This window comes from Polypterus senegalus, chromosome 15, assembly GCF_016835505.1.
Source record: "Polypterus senegalus isolate Bchr_013 chromosome 15, ASM1683550v1, whole genome shotgun sequence".
NCBI lineage: Eukaryota > Metazoa > Chordata > Cladistia > Polypteriformes > Polypteridae > Polypterus > Polypterus senegalus.
This window is the reverse complement of record NC_053168.1, coordinates 116,439,769-116,455,279: the sequence shown is the minus strand read 5'-3', so window position 1 is coordinate 116,455,279 and position 15,511 is coordinate 116,439,769.

Here is a 15,511-nt window from a genome sequence, read left to right as displayed (position 1 = left end):
CATGCTATGGATTTAGCACACTAATCCACTTTAAAGGCTAGGACAGTGCTAATCCATTCTTAATGAGTCTAAAAGATCACCTTCATCTCAAGTTACAATGTTCCCTTCTCACCTGCAAGGTGTGTTTTCCAGGATTACAAAACATGAGTGCTCAGCCAGTGAGCAGTTCCAATAATATTGTCCATTTGCCATGGCCTCCTCAAGAGACCTGAGACTAGTTGAGCATTTATAAGAGATCCTGGAACAATGTTTGATGAAGAATATCCCACCTCCATCAATAAGACCTGAGCAGAAGGTCACTCAGATTGTAGAAAATTCTATGGATGCAGACTTGCTTTATCGCCTCAGGCTCAGATGAGCTGTGAAGATAAGTTAAGAAGCTTTCTCCAGTTTTCATATCTGGGGATTAGAGAAACAAACAAGTTTTGATTTGCATAATGTTCGCATATAGTATTACAACACTAAGAATAATTTTTCAAGTGATTTTGCAATTGCTATACACAACATTCTCTGAAAAACATTTTTTGGAGGTTCTCAGGGTTTTTTTTTTGAGTGTTATACAACGTGAGGAGTACTGCTCTCGAAAGCATTGTTCACATTTCCTTGCTCACCCGTGTTCCTTTCTGCAGCTGTATAATGCATATAATGTGTCACACACAAGTAATGTCAATTTACATCACTGTGTAAGAGCACGGTATGGTTTTTAAAAATGGGACATGCTACAAATTTTCCACATGAAAACACACTAAAACTCACCATCATGCACATTACTGTGTTTTCTTCACAGGAAAAGATAACTTTTTAGGGAGACACACTCTCCACCCCAACAATCACTCAGAGAAATCATTCTTGGGAAATGTTGTAATTATACAGCTAATTTAAATGAATTGGCATGTTTTAAGGCTTTACGTATTCCTTTCAAGTAGAAATGAATTATATTTATTGGGTGTTACTTTTACAAGTATAATTTATGTGTAAAGAACTTAAACAGTTTTCATTGCTTTAAACACCAGCGCCAATCACACAAATCATTTTTCAGTTACTCAATTTGCCTTTTGTTAACATTAGGTGTTATAAAAATAAAATATATTTTTATTATTAATTACTGCAATTAACACAATTTTAACTTTAAAAAATTATTTTTGGGCATGTTTGCCAAGTTATTCTTAATACAATTAACATAATTTTGTCAGATATCACAATAACTTAGTCCATTTATGTTCATACAAAACAAACAATCTCATGGCCATACAATCTCTGTCTGCATTATACGTCATTCACTAATGCTACCAAGTGAACAGGTTCCTCCAATCCGGAAAATTATCTAATTGGAAAAGGAGGGCAATTTTTAAGAGTATTTTCTAAATTGTTTGTGCAGTTTTTTGGTTATTTTTCTTGGTAAAAAATGACTGATTTGCATTAATTTCCATAAGGGACCACCTTTTTTTGTAAAGATATTGCACAGAGTATTGGCTCTCTCTACTCATTTGTGAAGTATCAATCAAAGATGAAGACCTTATACATAATAAATACATTTTTAACTGCCAAATAGTTGTACAGTTATGGAAGTGGCCTTGGGATTGTGTGTCTTTAATAATCTGGCAAACCAATTACATCCCCAGCATCAAAAGAACATGCATGTTGGCAGGGACATGAGGCCAGTATAATGGAGGGTCAGGGGGAAGCAACAATTTATTGACTATTTGCTGCCCTGAGACAGTAGGTGGCCGCACCCCTAGGCTATGATAGCCAACTAAATACTCTGGGAATCACAGTCAGGAAGTTGAGGGCAAAGCATGATGAGGAGGAGTGGAAGAAGGCAGAAGGTCTTTATTTGTTTGACTATATTGTGTTGGACTGGTTTAAGCCTGTAAGGGTACTGTTATAAATTAAATTCCATTTTATTTTAACCTGAAATTGCATCTGGCTGAGGTCTGTCTGGTATTCGGGCCTTAGTGGCATCTCCTAGTTGTCACTGTGTATTCTCCTTGTAAAGATGGGAGGCTTTACACCATATTAATTACTAGCAAAATACCCACGCTTTGCAGCGGCGAAGTACTACCTTAAAATTTTTATTAAGAAGAAAATTAAACCTTTTTAAACTGAGTGAAAATATACCAATAATTATTTGTTAAGGATCTCTTTGTATACCACATTGTGGGTTCGGCCCTGCGGTTGTAATATGACCAAGCTGTGTGCTGAGCTTACTCTTGAGCATGTAACGTACAGTTGGCCATGTGAACAGTAATCTTGTTTCAAATCTCACAGCTTGGATTGCTGCTGTCATAATCGGTTTGAGTTTCATGGTTTGTTTTAAGTACGACAGTATTTGCAGGACTTGTTGTGTTGAAGAGACATTCGGCATCTGTCAAGCGTTGTAAGTATACAACCAGTTTCATCGATAACTTCACATCCAGCTTTTGAGAGTTTAAACATTCATAAACATCAAAGTGTCCACTACTGAAATCGTTACCTGTCAATCTAAGATGTTTAAGAGGCATTGGCGGTTGTCCAAAGGTGTAAAATATTTGGCCATTGCGGTACACTTGAAAGCGACAACCGAACAATTCAGCGGCAGCCATCAACTCACATGTAGATGCATAGGTGAACGGCTTAAGCATTTCACTCTTCTAGTGCTCCTGTGTAGTATAATTATCTCCTGTACCGTCATCAGTCCACACCTTGAACCTGTTCCAGTCATTCAATACATAAGACACAATGCTCCTCCGGATATCAAGAGTGAGCCTGATATGGCCGTGCAATATGTAACACAGAGAATGGAAAAGGCAGGTGCCATCTCCGGGCATGGAAACCACTCAGTAAGTTTATAGTTCTTTGATCGATGGTGATCACCTCGATAGACATGTTAATGAGGGTACTGTTGGAATGATAAAGGAAATGTGTACCTGAACAATGTAAAGTAAGTCTAAAATACCTACACAATAACTATAATCGCAATAAATGAACAATAAAACAGCAGAGAAGCCGTGGTTTAAATAAAAAGGCTATAGTTATCAGCAGGGAGACATGAATCCCGTGGCGAAGCAAGGAAGGGAATGTAGAGACTGGAGCGACGGACAGCCTTATATAGGCAGGCAGTCAACAACGTGGGAGGCGTTGGGATGGGGGACCCAACACTGCCTCACACAGTGACCGAGCTGCAGGCTATGGACGTATATATGTACGTAAGTAGGATTCAGTTAGCGTTGGGAACCCGCTGCAAATTTCTTGAAGATGGGCCCATAAGTAACAAAGACCGTTGAAAAGTTCAATATGGCAGCTGACAGTAGCATCATACCACCGAAATAAGTACGTACATTGGTTTTGGTTAGTGCAGGGAAGCCGCCTACCAAATTTCGTGAAGATGGGGCCATAAATAAGAAAGTTCAACATGGTGGACGTTGCCGAACGTTATCGACTGTTATGACCATTACGTGTAGAATTTCAAAATGAAACCTGCTTAACTTTTGTAAGTAAGCTTTAAGGAATAAGCCTGCCAAATTTCAGCCTTCTACCTACACGGGAAGTTGGAGAATTGGTGAGTGAGTGAGTGAGTGAGTGAGGGCTTTGCCTTTTATTAGTATAGATACTCTTGGGTGTTAACTGGTTATTTAGGTGTCTGGGCCCTTCAGGTTGGGTTTTCTGGATTGGAGATTGTTACAATATGGATAGAGGCTGGTTCAAAAAAGACAAAATGAAAATTGTTGTATATGTATGTGTATACAGGGTGGTCCAGATCTAATTATGCAGATCCAGATCGTCTGGATGACTTTGATTTATGTGAGGGTGATTCCAGTTCGGCACGAAGACGATTCTTCATGTCGTCAGTTCGTACACTCCTCGATGGTCCAGGATTTTTCGGGTGATTTTCTATGTAACAAACTTAATAAGTTATAGCATAATGAAAATTGCATAATTAGATCTGGACCACCTTATACATGTGTTTTACTGTTGCTTTTGCTAATTATGAATGCTTATTTGTCTTATATGTATATTTGTTTCTGTTATTTGGTTAAATATGCATTGTACCTTTAAATGTCAGTTTGTGTTTTGTGGGTGGAGCCTCAGGCGGCTGGGCCACTGTGACCTCACTGCTGCTGGGTTCTTCCCCAGCTTTCTTAAGAGGTACAAGTGAATGACTCAGCAGGTGGGATATTTTGTGGCTTTGGAGTTTATTTGAGTATTGATCTTTTCATTGATTTTTTTTGCTTTCTGATTGTATTTTGCTATTTATTTAAGGATTAAGACTTTGGATTGCATATTGGGACTTATTTGCTTGTGGTTTGCCTTTTTTTCTCTCCAGTATTTTGCAATTTTTTTTTTGTCATATCCTTTGATTTGTAAGGATTCAGTTTTGCCCTTGTGTCCAAAAGCCAAGTTTTACAGTCAGCATTCCCCTCTCATTTTGCCATATTTTAAAACATTTGAACTACAAGCCAGTTTTCTTCATTTTGAGGTCTTGCTAGTCCTAGCGTACTGATGGGAGTTGAAGTTTGCTGGACTGATGTGAGCCTTGTATGGGGTGGCCTGTGGAGTTTTTTGCATAGTTTTGCCCTGTCTGGGCTCCAAGTCATAGCAATAATGATGAAATTGGGTGTTTTAATTTTTATTTTATGACTGGTTAGTGCACAAAGATATTTGTACATAAGATCTACACATTTGTTTAAATAAGGGTGATTAAATTCATTTAAATGAAATAGGTAAAATTATTCTATTAAGTAGATCCAACAAGTTATTTTTTCAATAAACTCTTCTTTTAATAACAAAAGTTGAAAATTCACAGTAGTTGTTCATTATTATAACTACATATTTCAATTAAAAGGAAATAAGTGTCATAATTTTACTAAGCAAATCCTGTTTTATTTCAGCCAGGGTCTTCATTGTTTGATTATTTTGTTTGTATTCATTTTATTTCTACTTATTTGCATTATTCTTGATATTTGATTTTGTTAATATATGGGTGCCTCAATTAGATTCCTTGTGCTTAATGGGTGGTTCCCCAGGAGGTGGGGCCACCTGCCTATCGCCATAAGGGAATGCCCTGAGCGCTATAAAGGCAGAGTCAACATACAGTCCTTGCAGTTCATTAGAATGAGCTTGGGAGTTGGTAAGTCTATGTTGCTTTTGCTATGCTTTTGACTTTATTTTTGGATTCTGTATTGGGACTTTGTTTGGATTGCCTTGTGTTTCAGGCAACCTATTTTTGCCTTCAGGCTCCTCAGAGCTGATTCTTATGCTTCAGAGCATTTTGTATAAATACATCTTTTTTTGTTTTGTTTATGAACATCCTGTTTTTGCCCTTTATTAAAAGCCAGGGTTTGACAGTAAATCAAGGTGGGCATTTTTGGACATTTTTGGGATTTATGTGCTTGGGAACTGTTGCAGATCATAACAGATCTAATGAATAATTTTTGCAGTGTACTTAGCAATGACCCATTCCTTTTTCTTGAAGAGGTTGAGGAATATGTAATTTCCAAGCGCCACAGAGTTTTAGTTCCTTTTCTGTCTCTGATACATCTTTAGGATTTTGATCACCAAGATTGTCATCATAATTGGGAATTTGGGGAATGTACTGCCAGAACATACCTGGGGTCTCAACAAAATGTCTACATGTAAGAGAAAATGAGTCCAGTGATTTATTGTTTTTTACTAGCGATTTTGACAGACAGACAGACACAGACAGCATTAATGCATGTAACTGCTTCCAAACGCAGATAGGACTAAACACATTTCTTCTTGGGCCAATGACACAATGACTTCAGTGGAAGCAAAGTGCAGTTTGTTTTGCACATTTTTGCAGAGTTTTGCTGCTAATGATGATGAGAAGGATCACCTACAGAATGAGGAAGAATTATACAGTCTTATTGCCACAGGTAGAAAAGATTTCCTGTGGCGTTCGGTTCTACACTTGGAGGCAATGAGTCTTTTGCTGTGTGTGCTCCGATGACCCATCAAGGAGGCATGCATGGGGTGAGAGGGGTTGTCCATGATACCGAGAAGCTTTTTCAGCATTCTCCTCTCAGACACCTCTGCCAGGTTCTCCAGTCTTACACCCAGGACAGAACCAGCCTTTTTAATCAGTTTGTTCAGCCTGTTGGCCTCAGCTGTCTTCAGTCCAGTTCCCCAACACACAGCTGCAAAAAACACCACACTCTCTACCACAGAGTCAGCATCTTCCTACAGACATTGAAAGACCTGAGCCTCCTCAATAGGTAAAGTTGGCCAGTCCAGTTTACTGTCAATGTGTACCCCCAGGTACCTGTAGTCCTCAACCACCTCAACATCAGTTCCTCTGATGGTGACAGGGGTGGGAAAAGGAACCTGTTTTCTAAAGTCCACAACCAGTTCCTTTGTCTTTGTGATGTTTATCTGTAAAAAAAATTTAGCTCACACCACTCCACAAAGCTGTCCACCACCCTCCTGTATTCATCCTCCTGTCTTTCCCTGATACAGGCCACAATGGCAGAGTCATCAGAGAATTTCTGCAGATGACATGACTGAAACCTGTACCTGAAGTCAGACGTATAGAGGGTGAAGAGGAAGGGTGATAGGACAGTTCCCTGCGGCGCCCCCGTGCTGCTCAAGATGCTATCAAAGCAGCAGCTCTTCAGCCGGACATGCTGTGGTCGATTGGTTAAATAGTCCATAATCCAGGCTACCAATGGGGCGTCCACCTGCATTTCCGTAAGCTTATTTCCCAGCAGTGATGGTCTGATTGTGTTAAAAGCACTGGAGAAGTCAAAAAACATGACCCTCACAGTGTTCCCAGCAATGTACAAATGAGAATAAGCCTGGTTCAGCAGATAGATGATGGCGTCCTCCACGCTGATACGGGGCCGATAAGCAAACTGTAGGGGGTTTCACTCATCTCTATTTACATCAATTTAATGTAGTCTTGGTTAGCACTCTTTTCTCAAAGTACAGGATTACTTTGGCAATTTATATTTACATCTATCAAAACTGTAATACAACTATAATAAAATAAAACTTTAAAATCTTTATAAAAACTAATACTATGGATTTGCTTCTTAGTACCGATCTTGATATCCAATTGAAAAAGTTCAATCCCATGCTGAATCCTTTGCATATGAAAAAAGATAGTTAAAGAAAATATGGTAGAATTAAACTGGCAACAACTAGTTTAAAAGACATCTGTCCAGATATGTAATGCTGATATTCATACCTTATTAAAAATATCAGTCAGTCAGTATTGGTTTTCACCACATTTTAGATCACACTGAAAAATCATAAGTTTAGAGTCAAAATACAGATTAGTGCAAATCCAAGTGAGGGATATAAAAGTGGTTTCTGGGTGTTGATGTAAATTTTAATGCTTTATGAACTATGTCAGAAAAGGGGAACATCATATGCAAGTATAAAAATGTTGAATCCACTTATAAGCTCTGTTTATAAGCTGTACATCATGACCAACAGGCATGTAAAAATAAAAATAAAAACACACATCACCTGAATTCATTCAGTAAGGCACATGCAGCAAGTAGAAACTCAAGCCGGAAGAGCAAGTTTAACGACAGTCCTACTTTCAGCTTCCCCAAGATTGTTTCACACCTTGACTCTACACAGCCAATGCGAGCACATGCCTATTTTAAACTACCTCCTAATAGGCAGAAATCACCACAATCCTTACGAAACCCGTTTCGAAATAAAACACAAAATGTATCCAAAATGTGCAAAACAAGTAATGTGTAAAATGGGTTTTCTGGAAGATCAGCCTCGACACAAACAGACATGCAGACTCAGAAGTCCTAAAAACACACACGTTTATTATTTTTCTCAGTCCTCAGCACAACACAATGCTCAATCCCACAATGCTCAGTCCTTTCACTTCTTCTTTCTTTACTGCCGCCTACACTCTTCAATCGCAAGCTCTGTCCCCTGCCTCCCAACTCTGGCTCTTCGAATGGAGTGAGTTGGCCCCTTTTATAATGCACCCGGATGTGCTCCAGGTGCTCCCTGACGCTCTTCCTGGTGTGGTGGAAGTGCTGCAGTCCAATGTACCCCCTGACGGTGACTACGGTCCCCAACAGGATTGAGCTTCCAAGCTCCAGTCCCGTGGCCCCAGTGCAAACCAGGGGCACTGCCTTCTCGTGTCCGAGGGAAGGTATTGCCTCTGTCCCAGTCCTTCCACTCTCCAGGTGTCCCGGTGGAGTAAGATCCCCGGTCGTCTTGCACAGTACATTTGCATATAGTGAAACTGACACTAAAATTTATTTTGTCGGCAATTTCACAATTTCAAAATGTGAAACGCATTAAAGAGTGTGTTTTGGGATTTTAAAGGCTTTTAATGATGGAAAGCAAGCAATATTGCTTGTGGTGTAGTGGCTAAGGCTTTGGACTTCAAATCCTGAAATTGTGGGTTCAAATCTCACTACTGACACTTCTATCAAGAGCCAGTCACTCGACATGCCTGTACTCCAACTGGAAAACCAAAAGAAATGTAACCAGTTGGGCCATAAATGTTATAAGTCGCCTTGGATAAAGGTGCCAGCCAAATAAGTAAATTTTAAATGCTTCCTAAAGCTTTATTTACACTTCTGGGATTACTTATAAACTTTTCAGCTGCAGCTAAACCATGTAATCCCTTTACAGTGGTAAAATCACTCCTGTTTATGTCTTTAAATCACATCACTACAGAGGAGGGTAGAATATTTTTTAACAAATTTGACATGCTGCGTATTTTCCAGGCGAAGACACACTAAAATATACTCTTGTACTTATTACTTCTCCACATAGAAGCCTGCTGCCAAAACTGAACCCTGCAACTCCATTACCTTATCCTAGTTAGGAATATGCACAATTCCAGTATTTTTTTTTCACTTGAGATCTTTATTTAATTACTAAATGACAGGCTGATGTATGACAATTCAAGACATGAAAATGAATCCAGGAATAATAAATTCCTTTCTTTTTATGCCAATTGTAAAAAATTCACTGGAAGCAAAATACAATTTATTTCACAATTTTTTGCTTAGCAAAACTGTACTTGAATTGCAAAAACATAATCAAAGAGGATGAAAACAACTGACAAATTGCTGAGATTTTGTCCAGAATGTTTTCTTCTAAAAAAGTCAGAAGAGCTGATGATCTTACCTATGCACTGGCCTCCAGTCTGTGTCCCCACCTATGATGGAACATACCAACCATTGATGTGTCACAAGGCTACACCCTGTGAAATCATAATTTATAAGCTATCATGGTCCCTTAAACAATGTGAGATCACCAACCAAACAATATAAAAATAGAAAATCTAGAATAAAAATGGGAATACAATTACAAAACAGCTGAAAGATTCACCTAACCATATACAGTGAATATCATGAGAAATGTGCTAACCTGCTAGATGACTTTCCATGAATTGCCAGACGACGTCAAACTACATCCAATGTCACACTCTGAATCACATTTAGTGAACAACCTCACTGCACACACTGTAAATGACGTCACTCATGCCACTTACTATTCGAAAGAGAAAAGAGCATATTGTGGAACCAGCCATCTACAGTAGTACTGTGGTTGAAAGAGGACTGGAGACAACATTCAAAGCAGAGCCTAATTTAACAGCTCCACAATCTCAGTATTTTATAATCAGAATGACCACGTTCAATGCCGTTTGCAGCAGCTGGGGCCTTCTCGCACATCGCCTATTGCTTCGGATGCCCTTGACATTCAACTACAGGCATCTGCAACTGCAATGGTGCCAGGAATGCATTGTTTTCAATTTACTGCACCATAATGGATGGATCTGTGCGTGGACTCACAGCAGCGAAAAGGTTCCTGAAGTCTTGCATTCCATAGTGCCATAAAGGCCCAACGTCAGGTGTTAAAGAGTGGGGTGCCAATGCATTCCATTCCCATTCCTGCCTTATATGCATTGCTGGTACCTTAATCAGTCTGTGTTGGAAGGTGAGGTGGTACGCTTTCTTCAGAGGTTCCCTGGTGAAATATTCCAACAGGACAATGCTCAACCACATGTGGTACAAAAGTTCTGTGATAACCACCATACACCACTTTTTCCTTGGCTCTCGAATTTACCAGATTTGTCCCCTTTTGAGCATGTCTGGGATATGGTTGGACAACAAATGTTGGACTAGAGACTACCAGACGTTATCATGGATGAACTTTTGACACATATAGAGATCACGTGGAATGGAGTTACACAGACACAAATCTAGCATCTCTTTCTGCACATATCCATATTCAAGTGATTATTACTCCCCATGATTGATATACCAAATACGGATTATTGTGTTTTCCACATGCATGACTGGTACACCTTGTATAAGTAACCTGCCACATACAAGTAAATATTGCTTTGATATCACATGTCTTTCTTGGCATTGCAATTTTAATGGCTAGTAGTGTATTTGGCCACTGAGCTGTGGTCTTGCACTTATCACCTACCTTCTGTCTGTCCTTATATGATGTGGAGGATGGCCAATACCCCCAAGTCGCCAGGTGGAGCCCTCCTTGCAGCATGGAGGTTCCCAGAAGACCAGCAGGGCATCACGGACAATGGAGTTTTTATGCACCGCCCTGCTGGATGCCATGGGGGCCACGAGAGGGAGCTGCAGGGAGGACTGAAGAGTTCTTTGTGCCCTATGACCCGGAAGTTCGTCATAGGAAGAGCGACGGGCTTCCGGGTTGAAAAGAAAAGGACTATTTACCCTGACCCAGAAGGAAAAGGACTTGTGGACTGTTGGGCAGGAACACCTCCGGGTCAGGGAGTATAAAAGGACTGTGGGAGCTCCTAGACGGCGAGCTGAGTTGGGAGGCAGGGTGGCTAAGCGTCTGAGAGTGGAGGATTGGTTTATTGTTATAGTTGTTGTTGTTATTGAAGAATTGTGGAGAGGAGCGTGCTTTGTGCACTTTATTATTATAATAAATATCATCTTTGGACTTTTACCTGGTGTCTGACGTATAGTCTGAGGGTACAAGGGTGCGAAGAAGCATCTTATTCTATTACAATGATCAGATGATCCCTGTGATGTTCAGCTACTTTGTCCAATACTGGTTCTTCACTTGCACTTACTGTAGTTTGCTGGATAGGCGCTGGGTCCCATGATTCTGAATTTTTAAAAGTTGTAAATTTGAGCCGGGTGGTTCACCAAGGCAGTGCAGTGCTACTCTTTACTGCTTTGACTTTTGCAAACTGGTGTCAAAAATAAATCATAAAAAAAAAAAACTTTCGGCCAGACCCATTAGATGCTTTTTGGTGTTTCTTCTGCGCTCATTATGGTGAAGGTCTGAGGCAAAATGGATGTCAGTCCTCAAACTCACTTCTCATAATTAAAGGAGTAATCAGTTTCTTTCCATAGTTCCAGAAAACTGTGTGCTGCCCCCTAGTGGCATTCAGCTTCTAGTCTACCTTTTAGGGTGTTCAGTTTACATTGGAGCTCATAGGCTTCTAACATATCTTAAATCTGCATCTTTTGGCAGAAGGGAAGGTGGCTACAATATCTAGTGCCTCTGTGTCTTTGTGTATGTACAAGAAGAGCGCAGCTTCTGTAAACTGCCAAGGCCAAGACTATTCAGTTCCCGCTGCAGTCTTTGGATTTTCTATTTTTGTGCTTAAGGCTGTATCATATCGCCTTTTTTAAAGAAACATTTAGATTGACTTTTGTTTGAGTTACTTTTAAGAAATTGATTTCTTTGGCTGAGGTATTTTTGGACATTACTAGAGCATTTAATAGACAGCCAATCTCACGTTGCAAGCGCTTGCCTTGCCTTTATTTATAAAGAACAGGAGCACTCTTATCTTTGCAGCTGCACAAGGGCTTCTCAGGTTCCTGTTTTTAGTTTGGAAAGGGGGCAGATTCTTGAAATATTCTTGGCTTTGCATTCACGTTGGCTTTCTCCTCTAAACAATTAGAATTGAGTAAACATCTACAGTGAAATTCTTGTTTTTATTATAATTCCAGTAGCCACTAGACCTTGCTCATTGTGTTTTGACTGTGAAAACAATGAGTTTGAGCAATACAAAAGAATTTTCCAGAGTATTATTCAAACACATCGAGTATTCATGCACATTCTTCTCACTGAAGGAAGTGGAACATTTGCTGGAGCTTAGCTTTATCCAAACCACTGATGCTTTCATAGAACAGGAATTTTGTAATATTTCTCACACACATACACACGCACATGGACACGCATACATGGAGGACCATCAGCAGCATTTGTTGGTACAAGAGCAGTTAATAGCATAATTCCTTACCCAAAGAGGAAGCAAAGGGTTCACTGATAGCAGAATTGAGACAGTTAGTTGCCAAGAAAGTGGATACACCAGTAAGAGCTCACTTAAAGGACATTCAGTCACCTTATAATACCTGTCAGGTGCACTGCAATAAAGAATTCATCAGTGTCTGAGGATCTGCAGGAGGGATGCAGTGACAAATGTCTAGTCACGTCATGTCATCTTTATAAAATAAAATTCCAGAATCTCTCCACCTCTCATGAAATGTTTGATTCAGAACTGGTGATGGTGAGAGGAGCTTGGTATATGGTTAGATATCATACCTATTAAACTCACAGATAACTATTTGCATCCTGTAATCTCAGAAAAAACATCTTGAGGAACAAAGTAGAGTTTACATCAGGGAGTTCAAATTGAGGGCCAAAAATCAACTACCAGGGACGTTCAAAAAGTTTCCGCACTTTTGTATTTTCGTTGGAAACGGGAAGGGGGGAGGAGTAGTAATTGGGCATTAAAGAGTTGATATGACGCTGGGAAAATTGCATTGCAAAGTAAGGTGACTGTGTAGAAAAGTGATGTTATTTATTCTGAAATGCTTAATAAATAGAGTTAAAAAAGTGTGGAAACGTTCGTATATATACTGTATTGACAAACAGCCACCGTAAGACACATAGGTACACTCTGTGTGAGTGTAAATGAAAAGGTAAAGGCGATTTGAAAATTACATGGTAGCCACAATTAAATAGAAGCTGAGGCAATACAACGTGATCACGTAGGCTTATGGGTAGTTTGAACACGCACAGAGTGCACAGCTTTGCTGTTAGTCTAGTTGAAGCCAAATGAACATAGATGCTCCATTGATGAACAACGCACCATAATGAGATTTCTTTGGGTAGAGGGAATGAAACTTGGTGAAATTCACTGAAAGGTGTTGGCTTTTGCAGATCAGTAAGTTTACTTTATGATATCTCAGGGCATTTTGCACTAGAGCATGTGCAGATCCACATCTAGCATCCAACTATGCAGCTACAGTAGCCAACATAATCTGTCGGTCTTCTCTTATGTAGGCATTCTTCATGTAGATGTGGGCTTGTGTGCACGATGTTGAAGGTTGACCAGATCAAGTTTTGTTGATTATGCTTGTTCTTCCCACTATAACCGGATCTTATATTATTATTCATTCAATATTTTAAAATACATAGGATCATATGTGAAAAGAATGTTTTGTCAAATGTTTTTATAACTACATTCGGTGGCTTTATTTTTGGTTCCAATTATTTGAATAAAATAAGTAGTTTGTTTCTTAAAGCAAGAAACAGCCCTTTTTATAACTTCACTTTTCTCATCAGAGTTTTTAAACGTGGACTGATATTTAGTTTGATAATATCTTTGTACACTTGACGTATGACACACAACACTTTCACAGCATAACGCACACACAGCACGATCCTTTTTTTGTACAAATCCATATTCATTTGTCCAAGAGTCTTGAAAAGAGCAAACATCAAGTTTTTGTCTTTCATGAGTCATTTTAGGGCAGTATACTACTTAATATTAACAAGAGGTTTGTTTTAACGCACCACGGCCTGCACTGAACACATGGGTTCCCTTTACATTTGAGTTGCATGCTCAAAATGTAGGTTGGGACACAGAGCACGAACGCATGCTCTGTAATCAAAGTATAATAACGAGATTTTTTTTAACGTTCCATGGCCTGCACTGAACGCATGTTTTCCATTTACATGTGAGTCGCATACGCAAAACGTAGGTCAGGGCATGAATGCATGCGCTGTAAATAAAATATAATTTTTTTACTATATTTCAATTCCATCAGAGTGCCATTGAAAATCTTTCCGCTTGCCACGCTTGGCACACGTGCCGTAGGTTGTTGACCCCTGACCTAGACTAATGGCAAAGCTCTCTACTGAGTGTGCTCGAACTACCCATAAGCCTTTGTGAATGCGCATTTCAGTGCAGGACGCATGCAGGAAAGTAGCTAGGAAGGAATGGGCCCGTCAGGTTTGGGGCATCATTATAAATAAGCTTATGGTCATCTGCAATGAGAAGAGGTGAGCAAGGAGGACAAGGAGAAGAAGCCATTTTTGTCACTCTTGCCCCAATGCTGTATTTGCCTGACTTACGGTCTACTCCGTTTATGACACAGGGAGCATTTCACCAGTTCTGTCTTCTACATATGCTTTCAGCATAGATATTATCTTTGTGGGTCTACCCTGTTGTGCCAGTTGCCAGATTTAGGCAGCACTTGGTTATTTTCTTTTTCTTATTGTTGTCTATTAGCAAACCTATGCAGATTTTCTTGCGTTTGCCCGTCTGTTGTCTGTAACATCACGTGAAGTGAAACACCAGTTTCTCATTGTTCCGTTTAGCTTAAAAATGCTAACTATTTTTCTTTTTGCAAAAAGTAAATATGTTTTCTGACTTTGTGAAGGTATGGTGAAGGGAGGCCCTTTGGGTTTGGAGGTACCCACCACTTTGTGGGGGCTGCATGGACGTCCACTCTACCAGTGCCATGGATTGTTTGGAGTAGACAGAGAAAAACAAGAAGATGAAAACGTGAGACTCAAAACATAATGTTGGGCAAACAAGGTCAGGACCAGAATAGCAAAAGGAGGTGAGTGAATGAAACGTGACAGTAATCCAGAAAATTAGTACAGGTAAAATTCCATTACAACAAATATCTTTATAAGAAATTTTCATTGCAATGAAGTATTTTTATGTTTCTGACAGTTTCTTCATATGACACGAGTCTATAGAAATCTCGTTACTACGAAGTACAATCAGCAGATACTTTCATTACAACAAAGTGCCCAAAAGACCTCGAAATGCCTGAGTGAATCATTCACAGTGCAGTTAGTTCTGTGTTCACAGCTCAGTTGTGCACAACGATCCCTTAAACAGAAAAACTGTAAAAAAAATTCTTTCTTCGAACTTTGCTCATACTGTTTCTTTGCTGCTTTTGTTTTCGGTGGTTTTCAGTGATACCTTTTGCTTATTGCTCATCAACATTTGAGAAACATCTATTGGAATTTAAATCATTGTCGCCCTCCTATAGAAATGGCAGACACGAAAAAACGACAGCAGTTCACTTTAGAAAAAAAACTCTACATTGTTTCGGCTCTCAATTCTGGCCAAAAAAAAATGACGTCGGAATTTCGCCATCGACACTGTCAACTTTCTTAGAAGAATGAGCAAAAAAAAGAGGAAAAATCTCGGGTTGCAAACATATGTGAACTGCTGCATTTGAAGAAAAAACAGTTTTTATGTGGTTCAGTGATGCTC